General features: G+C 40.0%; 1 protein-coding gene across 2 annotated transcripts in view; it reads right to left on the bottom strand.

Moving 5' to 3' along the window:
* The window catches only part of STAMBPL1 (STAM binding protein like 1), a 44513-nt gene extending 27563 nt beyond the window's left edge, over positions 1-16950 (bottom strand). Inside the window, exon 1 of one of the 2 annotated variants that reach the window (XM_007470306.1) lies at positions 16488-16950. The gene's annotated coding sequence lies outside the window, so the exon portion shown is untranslated. Of the gene's footprint in view, positions 1-16225; positions 16275-16487 lie in introns of those variants that run through there. The other variant, XM_007470307.1, reaches the window with a different exon arrangement.
* Positions 16951-17919: the final 969 nt, after the last annotated feature.

Below are 17919 nucleotides of genomic sequence, written 5' to 3'. Positions count from 1 at the left end.
GCAGGCGGACTCTCAACCACTGCGCCACCAGGGAAGCCCCCAATATATGTTTTAAATTACTTTGAGGTAAGTCTAGGCTACCCTGAGGGCAATCAAGTCACACTTTGGGCCAGAAAAGAATTATTTCTCATAGTGCAGTACAATTTTTATTCTGACACCAGGATGAGATGGTTGGGCACCCTTAACCCAGCAGCTCAGGGTTTGGGGCTGTATACGTGTAGGAGAAACCAGCTTCTACCACTTGTGAGGTGGGAGTGCTATGGTGTCTTATTTAACCCTTTTGTGTACCTTATCTTCATCTATTAAATGGGGGGAAATAACACCCTTCCAGAAGAACTCAGTGGAAGCTTACATGAGGTTAAAAAAAAACACAAAAAAGAGAATTTCCTGGCGGTCCAGGGGTTAGGACTCTACGCTTCCACTGCAGGGGGCGTCCACTTCCACCCCCAGTTGGGGAACTAAGATCCCGCATGCCACACAGCATGACCAAATTAAATAAAGATCGTGAAAACACACACACACAAATTCTATTACAGTTCATGGCACGCAGTAGAAAACTCAAAGAAAATCAGTCCCTTTTCACATCAAATGATTAGAAAAGTAAGATGATGTAGGCTTCTATTATACATAGCAGAGATGACTAATGTTTAGCAACTTGCTTCATTGCAATTAGTCTTTGACAGTCGCTGTCAGTTGTCTATCCAACAGCCGCCCACTCTCCCCACCCCCGCTTCTTCCTGCCAGCAGGGCCCAGCCTCACTAGAGATATTCACTTTTCCAGACTCCCGGGCACTCAGGACTTGACTAGTTGGCAAGTGACCAAATCTTGGACAATGGGACCAGAAGGGAGAAATCTATTGGGAGGACTCTGAGATACTTTCATCTCTAACACAAAGAGATAGTCTGGAGAATATGTGCCTTTTCATCAGCTGGACGTGTGTCTTCATGTAAGATTTGAAATGCAGCAGCCATCTTGCAACCCAGACGGGTCAAGCCTAAGACCCAGCTGGATGGCAGAGGTGGAGGGTAAAGGGAGCCTGGCTCCTTGCAGACACTCTTGAGCTGCTGAGCTTATCTTGAAACCATTCTCCTCTGAACTGTTATTGTGTAAGACATAAGTACCACTGTTTAAGGCACTCTTAGGGTTCTGTAATCTGCTGCCTAATTGATACAGGATTCCTCTGGCAACATAAGGAAATGTTTACCTATGTGAATCCAATGGTGAAAGTGGTCATTCTGAATACTAATACTAATACTATTAAGAAGAAGAAGGGGAAGAATTTTGTGAGATTTAACAATTTTCGAAGGAAATATTTCTATATTACATTCTTCTTTGATTAAAATATAAATATTATTTAACTCTCTCTTCATGATTCACAGTTTTATTTCAATGTACCTGCCAACAGCAATGCTTCCCTCCAGTTCTAATTTGCTTTCATCTAGAAAATCACTTAAAAGACAACTTCTTTACTAAACTTCTCTGACTTCAGTCTTTCTCTCCTTTTAGTCTATCTTGATTACTGATAAAATAATTTAAATTTATTTGTAAAATTAAAGTTTAACTGGACACGGGTCTGAAAGGATCTCCTGTGAATAAACTACATGCTGATTACAGTGACTGCTACATGATTTCTAATTTGGCTGCAAAAACCATTTTTCTTACCTTTTCTTTCCTCTACTGTCTCCTACATAAGAGCAAGTTGAGTTCTGCGCAGGTGAGGTAGGACTATGTATAGCACCTTTAATTCAGCAAAAGAGCTATCGTAATAATAATTATATTATTATGATAATATAATATCATATTATAGTAATTGGTTACTAATTATATACTAACCAAAAGCTTTCCTTCCCTGGTTATCTGAAGTAATGCATTGACCTCCATTCTCAGCCCCCACAACCGCCTTATCAAATTGGAAGCAGTTGAGTCTAGAGATTAGACATGAGGCCTCCAGGGTCAGACCACATGGGTTCAAAGTCTGACTCCACGCAATAACTGCAGAATCACAGCTACCCAGACTGCAAAGTGGGGTTGATAATAGTAACTGAGGAAAGACCTGTTGAGAAGGTGAAGTGAGAAATGCTTGTGAAACCAACAGCGAGATGCTTGGTGTCAGGAAGCACTCAGCAAATGATAATGACCATTATCTCCATTTTACAGGGGAGGAAACTTGAGCCTAGACTAGACAAGCAACTTAAGTAAGTGGTGGAGCAAGGACTCAAAATTAGGTGTGTAAGATCCCAGAGTTCATACTCGTAGTCACACAGCGATACTGGCAATTAATATTTAATAGCTGATGGTGAAACCAGGGGAAGGTCAAATTCTTGGACTTTGGACAAGAGTGATAGGATTTATTGCAGAAATGAGACTTCAGTTCAGCATTACATCTGTTTCATAGTCTTCCTGCCAAAGAAATAAAAGGGCATCCATTCCCTCCACTTGTTTCTTAGGCAGAGTGATTCGACGTCTGTGGATTGACCACCTGGAATATGTAGTTAAGAAATTCAAATGCATAATTATTCGACCAAGACACAGTTTAATTCAAAATATGTACTGGTTTTTAATGTAACTTCTAAATTGTGGTACTCAAATTACTTGGCCAGAAAAAAGAAATAATTGCCTCTGTAGCAACATGGATGGACCTAGAGATTATCATACCGAGTGAAGTAAGCCAAAGACAAATAATATATATCACTTATGTGGAATCAAAATAATACAAATGAACTTATTTATAAAACAGAAACAGGGCTTCCCTGGTGGCGCAGTGGTTGAGAGTCCGTCTGCCAATGCAGGGGACACGGGTTCGTGCCCCGGTCCAGGAAGATCCCACATGCCGCGGAGCGGCTGGTCCCGTGAGCCATGGCCGCTGAGCCTGTGCTCCGCAACGGGAGAGGCCACAGCGGTGAGAGGCCCGCGTACCACAAAAAAAAACAAAAAAAAACAAAACAGAAACAGACTCACAGACATAGAAAACAAAGTTATGGTTACTGAAGGGGGAACGGGGGAGAGGGATAAATTAGGAGTATGAGATTAACAGATATATGCTACTATATATAAAATAGCTAAACAACATGTATTTACTGTATAGCACAGGGAACTACAGCCAATGTCTTGTAATAAGCTATAATGGAAAAGAATTGGAAAAAATATATATATGTGTATAAATGAATCAGTTTGCTGTACACCTGAAACTGACACAATATTGTAAATCAACTATACTTCAATAAAAAAATAAAATAAATTCTGGTATTCAAAAGGCATTTCATATGCTCATAAATATACTAATTTATGATTCTGTTGTACTTTTGAAATGAGGTGATTCAATTAATATCTTCATAAAACAATTAAAAATTCATAAAACATTTGGAAAATGAATTTGAAGTGTTGGGGAGAAATTCAGTTAATTTGCCAAGATAGATTCATATGAGCTTAATTGTGGTATCTTGCTGTTGAAATACTAAAATTTCCTGGAAATTATGCATTCTAAAGATAAGCCACCCATAAGCCACTAAACTCTAATATCCACTTGAACATACTTCCCTTTTTATTGCAATTTGCTTTTAAAAAAATACTATCCAAGGTAACACTTTTGCACTGTTGGTGGGAATGTAAATTGATACAGCCACTATGGAGAACAGTATGGAGGTTGCTTAAAAAACTAAAAATAGAACTACCATATGACCCAGCAATCCCACTACTGGGCATATACACTGAGAAAACCATAATTCAAAAAGAGTCATGTATCACAATGTTCATTGCAGCACTATTTACAATAGCCAGGACATGGAAGCAACCTAAGGTGTCCATCGACAGATGAATAGATAAAGATGTGGTACATATATACAATGGAATATTACTCAGCCATAAAGAGAAATGAAATTGAGCTACTTGTAGTGAGGTGGATGGACCTACAGTCTGTCATACAGAGTGAAGTAAGTCAGAAAGAGAAAAACAAATACCGTATGCTAACACATATATATGGAATCCAAAAAAAAAAAAAAAAAAAGGTGCTGAAGAACCTAGGGGTAGGACAGGAATAAAGATGCAGAGGTAGAGAATGGACTTTAGAACATGGGGAGGGGGAAGGGTAAGATGGGACGAAGTGCGAGAGTGGCATGGACATATACATACTACCAAATGTAAAATAGCTAGTGGGAAGCAGCCGCATAGCACAGGGATATCAGCTTGCTCGGTGCTTTGTGGCCACCTAGAGGGGTGGGATAGGGAGGGTGGGAGGGAGACTCAAGAGGGAGGGGATGTGGGGATATATGTATATGTATAGCTGATTCACTTTGTTATAAAGCAGAAACTAACACACCATTGTAAAGCAATTATACTCCAATAAAGATGTTAGAAAAGAAAAAAAAATACTATCCACAAGTTATCTAATTCAATGAAGCATAATGAGTCAGAAATACATTTTTTAAATAACATCATCTTCTTGCCTGCCAGATGCCTAAAGCCCAGAGATGAGGTCAGTCCTTGGGCATTATTAATCAATTTTATTTAATTTTCATAAATTTCCTAATGGCAGTGCCTGAAAGACATGAATTTAGTCCTGCAGTATTTTCTTTTTTTTTTTTACCTTTTATGGCTCACAGGCCCAGCCGCTCCGCGGCACGTGGGATCTTCCCGGACCGGGGCACGAACCCGTGACCCCTGCATCGGCAGGCGGACTCTCAACCACTGCGCCACCAGGGAAGCCCCAGCACTACTTTCAAAAGCAAAAGCTGTCTCAGAATACCTCTCATACACTGCTTCTCCAGTGTTCCTCAACCAAAGGAAATATTCTAACTGTTCAACATATTTCAATAGACAGCTGCAGTCACATTTTTGGTTTTGAACTAGACAATCTCTTCAACGAGGTGGACAAAACCAAAACAGGCTGTGTCCCTTCATAACTTTCCCTTGCAGTTTACTTTTAAATGTTTAAAGAGCCCCTCCCTATACTGCCAAAGTCGTTAGCAAGTGGCCATTCACTGTTTCTCTTTGTTCACCCCACTCACTTCCTTCTTCTTTCCTTCACTGCAGCTTATACCCCTCTACTCTGATGTAAAGTTTCCTCTGAGTGTGGTTCCTGGGCTACCTGCACCATAATTACTCAGTGGAGGAGGAGGGTGGCTGTTAATAAGAAACAGATTTCTATGCCCCATCAAGTCAGAATTTCTGCAAAGGGTGCCCCACAGAGCTCTATTTTTATCAAGCAGCCTAGGAGATCTTTATGCACATTGAAACTTGAGACTCACTGCATCAGATAAAACTGCTCTAAGACAGTTACAAATAACCCCCTAAATACCTGCCTTGATCAGCTGAACAGTACCTACTTTAGATCAAACTCCTGCTTTGCTCTAAATGAAGTAGAGGCATTTCCTTTTTCCTCCCACTTCCCTCACCTTGCATCTTACCTATTAATTTTCTGTCTTTTAACATACTTTTATTCCATGGGACACATTTCTTTCAAGGCTTCATTTAAGGCTTAATCTGAGCACTGTGTCTTCACTCCATCCACTTTCACCAGGGTATCCGACTGTGATTTCTCACTCAATAGTTCCAAGGCTAATAACTACTGTATATCTTTCCCACAAGTATCAGCTCCAAGTAAATTCATTCATTCATTCATTTATTCAACATTATTTATGAAGCTCCTACTTCCTGCTAGGAACTAGTGAGCAAAGACACAGAGGATATTGATCTTATGAAATTTACATTCTGCTTGAGGTTGAGCACAGAGGTACTAAGATACTAAACAACTAACTGCACAAATATATCATTAAAACTGCGGTAAGTGCTACAAATACGAAATACAACAGAGGTGGTTATGCATTTTTTGGCAAAAATATTTCAGAAGTGGTGGTGTGCCCTTCTCAGTACATCAGGAGACACTGATTTGCCCTGTTATCAGCAATGTTTACTTTGATCACCTAAGTTATGTCTGCCATGTTTTCCCCTGTAAAGATACTATTTTTCCTTTTGTAATTACAAAGCGTCTTATAGGGAATTACTTTGCCAATATGCAAGTATACTTTTGCCCATTCATTTTAGCATCCAAAGATTATTCTTTTCTGAAGTGATTCTTACTGTGGTGTTTGAAAATGGTGAATTTTCTATTTCTATCCTTCTTTCTATATTTATTAGTTTAGTTGGAGTTTTTGTTGAAGGTTGTTTAATTTTTTGTACAAAATTTTAAAATTTTAGGCTGTCAAATGGATCTATTTTTTTCTTTTATGATATCTGGATTTTTCATCATCCTTTAAAAGGTCTTCAAACTGACTGATGATAAAAAATTTTAAAAAATATGTCTACCCCAAAAAAAAAATATATATATATGTCTACCAATCTTTTCTCCTAGTAATTTTATGGTTAGTTATTTTTGAATAAATACCATTGATCTGTGTGGAATTTATTTTTATGTAAGGAGTATGACAAGGATACAGATTCTTTTTATCATTAGGCAAAATGACCCTGAATCTCTTCAATTTTGCTTAGCTTCTTAGTTAATTCTCAACTCTGCTCAATAAGGTGATCTGCCCAAACTAGGAACTAAGTACATATTTATTAAATTGAAGAAGTCTCTGTTAATTATACCTCAATGAAGCTGAAAAATAAAAGTCTGGGAGCGATGGATAAACTTACATAGAGAAGAGATATCGGCAATTCAGAGAGGAGGCACGTATGCAACTGTGTTTGAGATACCCCAGGACTGGACTGAGAGTGGTAAAAAGAATGTAGAAGGCTAAATAGCTATTGGGAGCAATTCTGAGGGGGAAAAAAAAAATAGAATCTGGAAGTTAAGTGGACAGACAGGAATATAGGAGCGTAAGTAGGCAAAGATACTGTAAATGTTGGCATCTAAGGGAAGTGGAGATGGTGATGCTTCTGACTTCAACAGAGAAAACTTCTCCTGTATCTCAGTGAATGGCATCAACACCCAATTACACACAACCTGGCAAAACTTGGAAACAGTCACCATGCATCTTCTCCCTCCCTCAACTCCACATCCATTCTACCACTTATAGTTGCTGAGTCACTCTCCAAGATATCTCTCAAATCTGCATTTTCTCACCATCTTTCCTTACAGTACCCAATCTGTGTCACCCTTTACTCTGTCTGCATTGCTAGAATAGCCTTCTAATTGGTCTATTTGTTTCCGTCGTGCTCCCCTTTGTTTAATTCTATATACAACAGGTATGCTATTCAGATATTGTCATTTCTTCACTTAAAACCCTCTAATAGCTTTCCATCACTGTCAATATCATGCATCTTTAATAGGCCCCACAAAGCTGGGTCTGATCTAGCTGCCAACCCACCAGCCTTCTATTCACCCTCATTTCACACTTCTACTTCCTCTGTATCTTTCCAGTGTTAGTTTAAGCATCTCTTCCTCAGGCAGATATTTTTGACCACTTCCAAACTAAGTCACACTCTTGGCCATATACTCATGAAGAAATACCATACTAACCCAAACTGAGGGATTTTCTACAAAAAAACCTGGCCAGTGTTCTTAAAAAGTGTCAAGAAGACGAAAGACAGAAAGACTGGAGGAATGTTTCAGATCGAAAGGGACTCAGGAGACATGACAAAAAATGCCATGTGTGATGCTGTATGGGATCCTGGACCAGAAGAAGGGCACTGGCGAAATGTGAATAAGATCTGTAGATTAGACAATATAGTATTGGAACAATGTTAGTATCCTGATTTTGATAACTACCGTGATTATATCAGCTGTTAATATTTGGGGAAATGGGTAAAAAGGAGATACAGAAATTCTGTGTACTGTTTTTGCAATTTTCTGGAATTCTGAAATTATTTTAAAATTAAATATTTTTAAAATGTTCAATTAGTACCTTAACAATCGCCTCAACAAGCAAAATGACAACAAAAGGAAAAAAGTTTGCATCATATGCAACATATATAATATTGCTTATGTCTAAACTGTAGGGCATATTTGCAGAACAGTAAGAGATACAAAGTTGAATAAAAACCGGCAAATGGAATGAACACGTCATGAGAGAAATATAAATGGCTAAGCAGCGCGTGAAAAATATTAATTTCACTCGTAATTAAGAAACTATGGATTTGAAATGGTATTTCCATTTATTTGATTGATAAAATTTACATGATTGGTCATACTTAATATTGATGAAGGCTGGAAGAGAAATTGGAAATTAAAAAAAATAATACTCATTCCTGTTGACCAAGCAATTCTAAGTTTCCCCCATAGACTGTCCTGCCCAAATAATACACTAATACGCGCACACACACACACACACGCACACACACACTCTCACACACACACGTGCTCCCACTGTAGCATGGCTTAAAAATATTACAATTTTGGAAATTAAAATACATAGTCATCAAAAGGAGGTTATTTGAAATAAAGAATCTCTACAGGAAATGAAGCCATTAGAAAAGACTTACATCTATACGTGCTGAACCAGGAAGTTGTCCGCGTTACAGCATTAAGTGAAAAAAAAAGCAAGTTGTAAAAAGCATATAACGTATGACTCCCACATATGTATTTAATGTATGTTAGCATTTGCAAGAAAGGTATCTGAACATGCACTGGATTTTTCTCAGCTGTCCTCTCAAGGATGAAATCATGAAGGATTTCATATTTAACTTATTCATTTCGGTACAATTTGTTACAAGTATGTATCACTTCATTATCAGACAAATCATACTTTTTTTTAAAGCCTATAAATTCTCAGTAGGTAGCTCCAGATTTGAAGCCTAGCCCTGCCAGTTTCTAGATGTGTGGATTTTGATCAATTACTCCCTGAGTCTGTTTCCCTTGTCTAACGAGAGACCCTTGCCTCACAACATTATGAAGGTAGTGGTAGTTGAAACAGTTATTCAAGGGCTTTCTAAACCCTGAGAGGCTATCTGGCCTGATGACTGGGCAGCCTTGGTGTTACACACCATAACATGCAGCTGCTGGAGAGAGCAGTTTATTGGCTATAGACCTTCAGGAAAACAGCGCGGGAGAACCCTGCTGCATGAACCCTCCGGTCAGTCCTGCCAAATTCAAGGCCCCAAGGCCCTCTCTTCTGGACCACGTACCATGTGTCCCTAGCACAAGAGTAAGGCTTGTTTGCATCAGGTTAGTCCCCTGCTCAAAAAAGCAACTGGGGCTTCCCTGGTGGCGCAGTGCTTGAGAGTCCGCCTGCCGATGCAGGAGACGCGGGTTCGTGCCCCGTTTCGGGAAGATCCCACATGCCGCGGAGCGGCTGGGCCCGTGAGCCATGGCCACTGAGCCCGCGCGTCCGGAGCCTGTGCTCCGCAAATGGGAGAGGCCACAACAGTGAGAGGCCCGCATAACGCAAGAAAAAAAATAAAAAAAAATAAAAAAAAAAAGCAACTGATAACCTAGTGTCTACCAGAAGAGGTCTAAACACCCTTGCTGGCCCTCAGTGCTGTGCATTATTAGACTTTGCTTTCCACTGCTTCCCAATATATGTCTTCCCCTACTTTTCTTTTGGATCAAACCCTCTCTGCCCTATCCCAACATCTGCCATTCAGAAGGAGGTGCAACATTCTTTCCTGCCAACTCTGTGGTTTTCTGATTTCTTCTGCCTGAAAACAGGTATTAATAAGAAAATTAAACACAGTGTTGGGTGCCATTATAAAAACTCCAAGGCAGCCTTGATAGATATGTTATTCCATAAAAATGTATATGAAAATCAGAGGAATAAATGCATAAAGCTTAAAAACAGAAGCACAAATTTGCATATAAAATTAGATTTAGCTCCTAAATAGGTTTTTCTCTAAGTATGGGTTTATTGACCACCTGCATCAGAATCCTCTGAAAAGGTTGTTAAAAGAAGGCTCCCAGGCCCCGCTCAAACTTACTGAATAATAACCTACGGGGGTGGCACGGAAGTCATTCTGGTTTTTTGAGACTAGTTTGAGATGCACTGCCCTAGTTACCTTTCTAAGTCTTTCAATAATATTACACTTGACAAAAGACAAAGAACCTTGATGCCATAAGAATGTGATGGTCATTTACATTTCTTTCAAAAGCCACATTTGAATTTCTTGAACTTTTCAATACTTGGACAAAAAAAAGTTCCACACCCACCAATGACTGTAAGTGATTTTCATCTTTTTTTTTTCCTTAAAGTACTATATTGATTCAGTAAGCAGTTTCTCTGCCCTATTTTTACAAAAACAGGAACGTATGAAGGATTTATTCCAGGCTTCTCTTTTCTAATCTCATTCCATCTACCACTTCCAACTCTTCCTCTTGTTAAAGAAAATTTACCCTGTGGAACAGTTTATAAACCAACCTCTCAAGGACAAAACAGATTGGAAAAAGAACTGAAGTGAATCTATCAGAAGATTGAAGCATGAACCCACAGGCATAAAGGCCTCTCCATATTTCTTCTCAGTGGTTGAAATGCATACTTCCGGTGTTACAAGACAGGGTTCCAGCAACAGGTTAAATAAAATTATAGGGTCCTTAGATGAGCTGAATTTAAACTTGATCACCATTACTGACTGTAGTTTTCTTTATGCCTTTAATGAAAAGGTGCACAGTTGATTACTGTCCTAGCCACTCAAGTTTGAAGTAACACTCCCAAAAAAGACCCACAGTGGAGTTTCCCCCTGAGTACCTGCAAAGGCAAAACAGGCAGGCAGCGTTAACTGGGGACTGGAAGGGTTAAAAATGAGTCATCACTGGCCTCCTGTTTCCAATAAACCAGAGTCAAATCAAGTCAAGCAATCAAAATGAATAATTTGTGACGAGTCCCTGAACAGCTATCTCTTGTATGAGCCTGGGCTGAATCTTTGGTTCAGTTACTGTGAAAGCACTGAAACCTAAGTATAGCAAAAGAAAAATTTAAAAAAAAAAAAAAAAAAAAAAAAAAAAAAAAAAAAAAAAAAAGACCAAATTCACCAAAACTCAAACTTAATCAAGTTTAAACTCACAAAATTTTAAAATAGTTCCTTTAAAAGAAACTGGACTTTAGTTAAATAATTATGTAATTTGCACAAAAGGGTAAAATCAAACAAGACAGACTGTATTTTTAAAAATGAGATTTAAAAAATTTTCCTCAATTAAATAGTATCTGTGAACTTTACACAAGACCAAGAAAATTTTTTGCCTCCTTAGAAAAAAACAATACTAGTTACAGATTTCTGAAATTTATTTATGAGAATAAAGAATTATAAGGACTAATGTAATGTTAAAATATTGAAATCAGTGATGACATACTCCTTGCTAAAGAAGTTCTGGAGGAATTCAGAATTTTTGATTCTTTGTTGCTACAGCAATCTTCCCACCTATAATTAAAATCTGGCCTCTCTTTTTTTTTTTTTTTTTAATTTAGGTATAGTCGAAATATAATATAATGTTAATGGCAGGTCCAATAATAAAAACGTCTGGCCTTTTATAATTACATGTAATTATGTCAAGTCAAAGAACAGCTAAAATTTACTCTGCTTTTACTCTATAAAATATTGTGAATAAAAATGGTTATGAAATGTCATCATAACTTCACCATGGCTTCTGAATGGGAGATATATAAGACTCTGAGAGTGTGGACAAATGTGGATGGCATAGAAGTTTTTCAGAATACTGATACCTTTCCAATAATATAATGTACACATACTCATTCGTAACATCTCTCTTCTCCAGTGATTCTTTACATCTAACGTAAATGTCTCCCTAATATAATGTGTTATACAGTATATATTACATATAATATGTAGTATAATGTATATATTTTATAATACATATCTTATATATAATGTATACATTATATTATGTATACACGACATACACTGTATAAAATGCATCTAATATACATTATATAGTTAAATAATATTACATCACACAATATATATAAAACATATAATGTATATATTATACATTATATTAGGGAGACATATCCTGCTGCCTCCAGCGAAGGATCACTAGGTACAAGGAAAGACATTACAAATGAATGTAGTATGTATTGCATATGTCAACTGTTAGGCAAAAACAAAAAATGACCTATTTTTAAAGCATATGTGAAAACACAAATTGGACCCCTTCTTAAAGTATTTAATGAAACACATTTACAAAATACCCAAACATCAAGGAAAAGCAGCAAAAGTTTTGTACAATAATCTGGGTACTAATTCTATATAGGAGATGACAGACTCTGCAGTGGAAATGACTGGAGCCCTGGATCTCATTAGGACAAGCCCCCACTTTTCTCTCCCCAGTCAGTGTCCCCAGCACCTGGCATGTGATCAGGGATACACACAAGTTAGGAAAGCAAACACCGGAGTCGGATTGTCTGGGTTTGATGCCCAGCTCTATCACTCTATCCCAGCCTATGACCCTGAGTGATTTACTTAGCCTTTTTGTGCCTCAATTTTTTAATCTGAAAAATGGCACCTATTCCATAAGGTTGTTTTATGAATTAATGACAATAGTAACAACTAATACATGTAGCAGTTAACCTTGTGCCAGACACTTCTCAGTACTTTTCATTTATACCTATTTATTCATTTACTCCTTCCCCAAACCTTATGAGACAGAAACTAATATCCCAATTGAAAGATGAAGAAACTGAAGCTCAGAGAAGTTAGTAACTTACCCAAGGACCCACAACTCGTAAATGGCAAAAAGAATTCATGTTCCCAACCACTCCATCATCCTTGAGATAACAAATGTAAAGGCTGAGTACGGTGCCTGGCATATAGCACATGTTTAATAACTAGTATTTATTAATAAGCATTTGTCAAACGTTTGTAAGATTCTGAGGTTACACCAAGGCTCGGCAGGAAAGAATGCTGTGATCAACTGGTGAGGCGTTCCGTGCACGTGGAATACGTGTGTGATCACACTATGCCCCAGGTTTACGATTCCTCTTCCACATAAAACAAAGAATCCTGATGTCTGGCTGTCTGAAGTTTTCTCTTCTTCATCTCAGTGTCTCTGGGATATTATGTCAGGCTGTCATTATCTGACATCAGATTTCATCTCCACTCTCTCCTTCTGTTAACCCACTCACTACCCATCCAACTGCCAAAGTGCTCTTCATTACCTACTCCTTTCAAGGAACCTACCTTGAATTGGCTACTTTATCCAAAACAAAATTCCACCCCCTTGCTTTCAAGGGACTTAATAAGACATGGAAGGAACATGCCTTTAACTCTAGTTCAAGTGCTCAGGTGCCTACTTATCAAATGAATACTTGATAAGAATGGCCATGTTTCATTATGCAGAGAATAGCAGTAGTGTTTGTGTTACTTCACAACAGTAATAAGCAATTTTTAAATTTTATTTATTTTGGACACAGCCCAACAGGAAAACCTTTTAAAATTTTTAAGGATCTCATTTGATTTTTATTCAGGATGAAACAAGCTTGATTGGAGGACAAAAAGGGAAGAATATCAGAGAAAAATCTGCATTATTATATGCACCATAATGTTAATATCCAGACAAATTTCAGTCAGCTTTCTAATCGTTCATCCTGAAATTAGATCATGAATCATAGGGTAAACTTCCAATGACTGGGGATGGAAAGTCAGGACTATTTAAAAAAAAAAAAAAGGAAGGCATAACACTCTTCATATTCAAGATCATACAATGCACTCATTTCCAAGAGTATTTTGAAAGGCTAGCTAGAGCTAATCAAAACATACAAATTACTAGTGCTTATATCAAGGGGCTGCTTTTAATAAATACAAGTTACTAAGTAGCCAGTGGTCTGAATTAATGTCTGTAAGCCAGCCACATCAATGGACAAACATAACATGGATTTAATTTAAAATTTAGAAAGAAAATCAAATATGAACTTTGAAGACTTAGCAATTTGCCAGAAGTTTAACTGGCTTTTCTACTCAACATGAGGAGATGAAGGATTGTACTAGAAGTTCATCTGATTTGCTTAGAAATGCAACTAATTTCTGACAAAAGGCATATCCAGATGTAGCTACATCTAGATCATTCCTGAGTTGAACATTATGATGTCAACTCAGGATTTCTGAATGTACACTCAACACATCCAACTGGACAATTCACATGTTCAGATAGCTGAAATAAGCAAGTCAGTAAGTACCAATACAGTGTTTTTTTCTTTGTTTGGTTTTGTTTTGTTTCAGCGGGATCGTTATTGTTCCTTCAGTTGAGGAAGTTGGTCTTAGTTGACTATATCAGTTGGCTCCAATTTAATGAAACGTTTGATGATTCATATAAAGTTATGGCTAAAAATAATCAATACTAGAAGAGGTGATGTAGTAAGGTTGGGAAGATTCTAGAATTGGTATTCATTTAACAAATATTTAATAGGCAGCTGAGATCCATTAGCCCTCAGGGGTAGAGAACTGACTCATATTTTCAAGGATGACCATGAGTCATTTCTCGTAGTTTCAATTGAAGCTACTCCTAAATCTTTCACAGGGGGGAGAAAAAAATGCTAGGACTAGACAGAAGCACAAACCCAGTGGTTTATAAGTGTGTCTAATTGGTAAATGTATCCTCCCTGAAGGCATCTGGCATTTTCTGGGCAGCATCTACTATTTCTTCTACCCCTCCGATCCTGAGCAAGAATTACCAGGTTTTGCTTCTCTATAAAAGGCAACCTCGCTCTCTGGATTGTAGCTGTAAGTAGTCTTGGGAAGAGTCCTTGAAGGAGGAATGTGATCGAACTGTGTTAAGACCTTTGTGCCGAAAGTAAACAGAGGTAACTATTACTAACAATTCTTTATATTTTATCAGTCCTTCTCAGAAGCTAATCCCCAAAACAGTCTCCTCTCCAGGAAATCATCTCTCTGCTGAGGACACCCTTGGGACCACGATGCTCCCATTTCTCCCTCCAAGCCTTTCAATGGGAATGAGTCCTATAAAACAAAGCAAAAGTATGCAAGAAACTGGCCCTAAAGACCTCAGTACGGTAAGGGACTTGGATTCTCTGCCTGCTGATTTAAATGGTGCTTATGTTACAAAAGACTGTAAAGAAAACACGTTTCTTCTTAAAATTCCCAAGAACCAGCTAATACATAAATTACAGGTGAGGTAGTATATTCAAGAGCAGATTCCCAAAAGGCAAAGCAATTTGCTGTATATACGCTTGAACAGAAAACAAGCAGCCTGTTCATTTTCCAGGGAGATTCTAATAACATCTCATGCCTTTGAATGAAGATGTAATGGAGCAAACGGTAAACAAGAGGTACCTACTTCCCAGTGCCTTCCCAAAGGCATTGACTCAGTATTAAAAAGAAACATAGATATTTACAGTGTAGCTATAAAATGTCTACAATAATAGAGTCACAGAGTACATTTTTTTATACATATATATTTTAAAACAGAGTACCTTTTTGAAGTTCAATTTAGCATCCATCCCACAAACATAAGACTGCCAACTGAAACAAGGTCTGGAAAAGCATAGAAAATAGTGGCTTAAACTCTGTGTAAAACAACCATAGAAAACTACTCCCCAAAACTTGAAACAGAAAATCAAACATTCACGTGTAATTGAACTGCTGGAACAAATCTGCCATATTGACCTTGACAGGGCCTTGAACGAGATCATAAATCAGCATCCTGGTGATATCCATTATAAACTTAGAAATGCCTTAAAACCTAAGACTTCATTTTATTCTCAGTGATTACCAGGATGTTTGGAAAGCACTGTGCTCTCTGGAGCTTACTTTGAAAGATTCAAAGATTCAAACACCGATTTCCAGAAGGCCACCCCCAAGCCACCCAGACACTTAAGATTTTCTTCAATCCTCTCGATCAGGTTCTGCTTCCTGAATAACTTATTGTTTATTTATTTATTTTCAAATTTCAGTAATTACAGCACCTTAGGCTCTTGGCTATCAGCGGTGTGGCTTGTTTCAGAGAGTTCTGGAAAATTATGTTTTAATGACATTCCACTTCTTTGTGCATTTCATTAAAGGCTCTCCGTTAAGGCTTATAAATTATTCAGGTGAGGGAAAATGCCTTATGAGTGGCTCATAAACGGCGTAACGGTAAGCATCATCTAAGAGAAAGGCATGACACACGGTCCTGCAAGGACGCCTGTTTTTCCAACCACCGCCCCTTCCCTCCCCACACCACGCACCCCCAAAGACAATGCGAGGGTCTCTCTGAACGCCGACACCATCTCCGAGGCCGCGCCCCAAGCCTAAACCAGAAACACCCGCGTGGAGGTAGATCACTGCCGGCGTCCCACCCTGCCCCCAGGAGCCACGGCTTCCTGCTTTCCCCATCAAGGTGAAACTAACCCCTCGGAGCCCGCTGGGGGGCGGACAGAGGCAACGCAGGCTGAGGCAGCCGACCGCAGGACTGGCAGGAAGGAAGTGAGCGGGAGCAAAGCGCATTTTCCTCCCGCGGAGCAAGCCCGGGACAGGACGTCGCCAGCGGAAGAGGGGCCGGCGCGCGCCAGGCCACCGGACACACGCGTCCGGCGTGCACACTCGCCTGTGCCGGTGCGCGCTCACACACACACACACACACACACACACACACGCGAGCGCGCCTACTCACCAGCAGCCCCTGATGTCCGGAGCCCGCGTGGGATGGCGACTGCAGCGGCTGTTCCCGCGCCTGCCGTGTGGTCTTGGCATCCGCCTGGCCGCTGCAGCCCGGGCCGCGGTGGCTTTTGCTAGAAGGCACTGCAGTAGGGTGATAGGGGACCCAGCGAGCAGGCGCCCGCTCCCTTTACTCTGCCGACCCTCCTCCGCTTCTCTGAGGACTGATGGAGCTTTGCTACCTTCACTCGTTTGGCTTCTGTGCGTTCCTCTCTTCCTCCTCCCTTTCGCTGCCGTAGCTCCCCAGCGCCCAGCGCAGAGAGCTCCCTCGAAAACCCACGCGCAGGCCTGGCGATCCCGAGCCTGCAGCAGCCGTCCCTGATGCCGCCGCCGCCGCCGCAGGAAAATAAACTGTCACTGCGATGGTCCCGGCCTCCTCTGCCCCGGCCCCTGGGTGCCGCCTCCGCCTCTGCCTCCGCCCCTTCCTCGGCGGCGGCCTCCAGTGTTCCGCAGAAAACGCTCGCGGGTGGAAGCAGGTCCCCGCGGTTCGGCCTAGAGCGAATGTGAAACAATCGGGTGCGACTTTCTCTTCTGAAACCCCGCCCGTCCCCTTCTCAGCCCAGAACCACCTGAACTCTCATTTCGCTCCACCATCAGTTTCACTGAGGTGGACCAGAGTGGGTGCCTTTTAAGTGCACACGTGAGGTGATACAGCTGGATTTGACCGTGAACTCGCATCGCAGTCAGAGGAAGGATAGGGTTTTCGTGAAAATCCCACTTACACCGTATTAGGAATTCCACCTTGAGATTTATCCATAACACCCACCCCCCCCACACCGTGAAACAGTTTAGTCCTCTTCCCCTGTCCCCGCGCTGTGTCCTGGGGTAATGCAGGCTATTATGATATCTTTGGGATATTATATTATTATCATGTGCAGTGTTTTTAGTATGGTCCTGGCACTGAGCCAGGCACTCTACATGAAATCTTATTTCATCCTCTCCACAGCCCTTATAAAAGGTACTCTTACTATTCCCATGACTGAGGCACAGAGGAGCAAGGTAATTTGTCCCAGGTGACCCACCTGGAAAGTTGTAGAAGTTAAGATTTAAATTCTGATCAGACCCCAAAGGCTATTCCTATTGGCTTTTAATGTGTAAATCTCTGAATGTGTAAACATTATACAAACACTACTCCTTCCGGGTGAAACGCAGACATTTTTTTACTTTTCCTGAGTTTGGTTGGGAGGTTACTTCCAAGAGAGGGAAGTGACTGCAGAGAGAGGTAATGGAACATGAACATTTTCTAACCTGCTTTTCTTCAGGAGACCAGACTTCTAGCCCTGGTTCTGTCACCAAATGAGCTGTTTGGCCTAAGGCATTTCACCCTCTTAGGCCTCATCTCCCTGCACTGGTTTTTGAAATGGAGAGGTCTGACTATTACAGGCAGC

This window comes from Lipotes vexillifer, unplaced genomic scaffold (assembly GCF_000442215.2).
Source record: "Lipotes vexillifer unplaced genomic scaffold, Lipotes_vexillifer_v1.1 scaffold690, whole genome shotgun sequence".
Lineage (NCBI taxonomy): Eukaryota > Metazoa > Chordata > Mammalia > Artiodactyla > Lipotidae > Lipotes > Lipotes vexillifer.
Note: the sequence above shows the minus strand (reverse complement) of the source record. Positions and strands in the feature narration are given on the sequence as shown.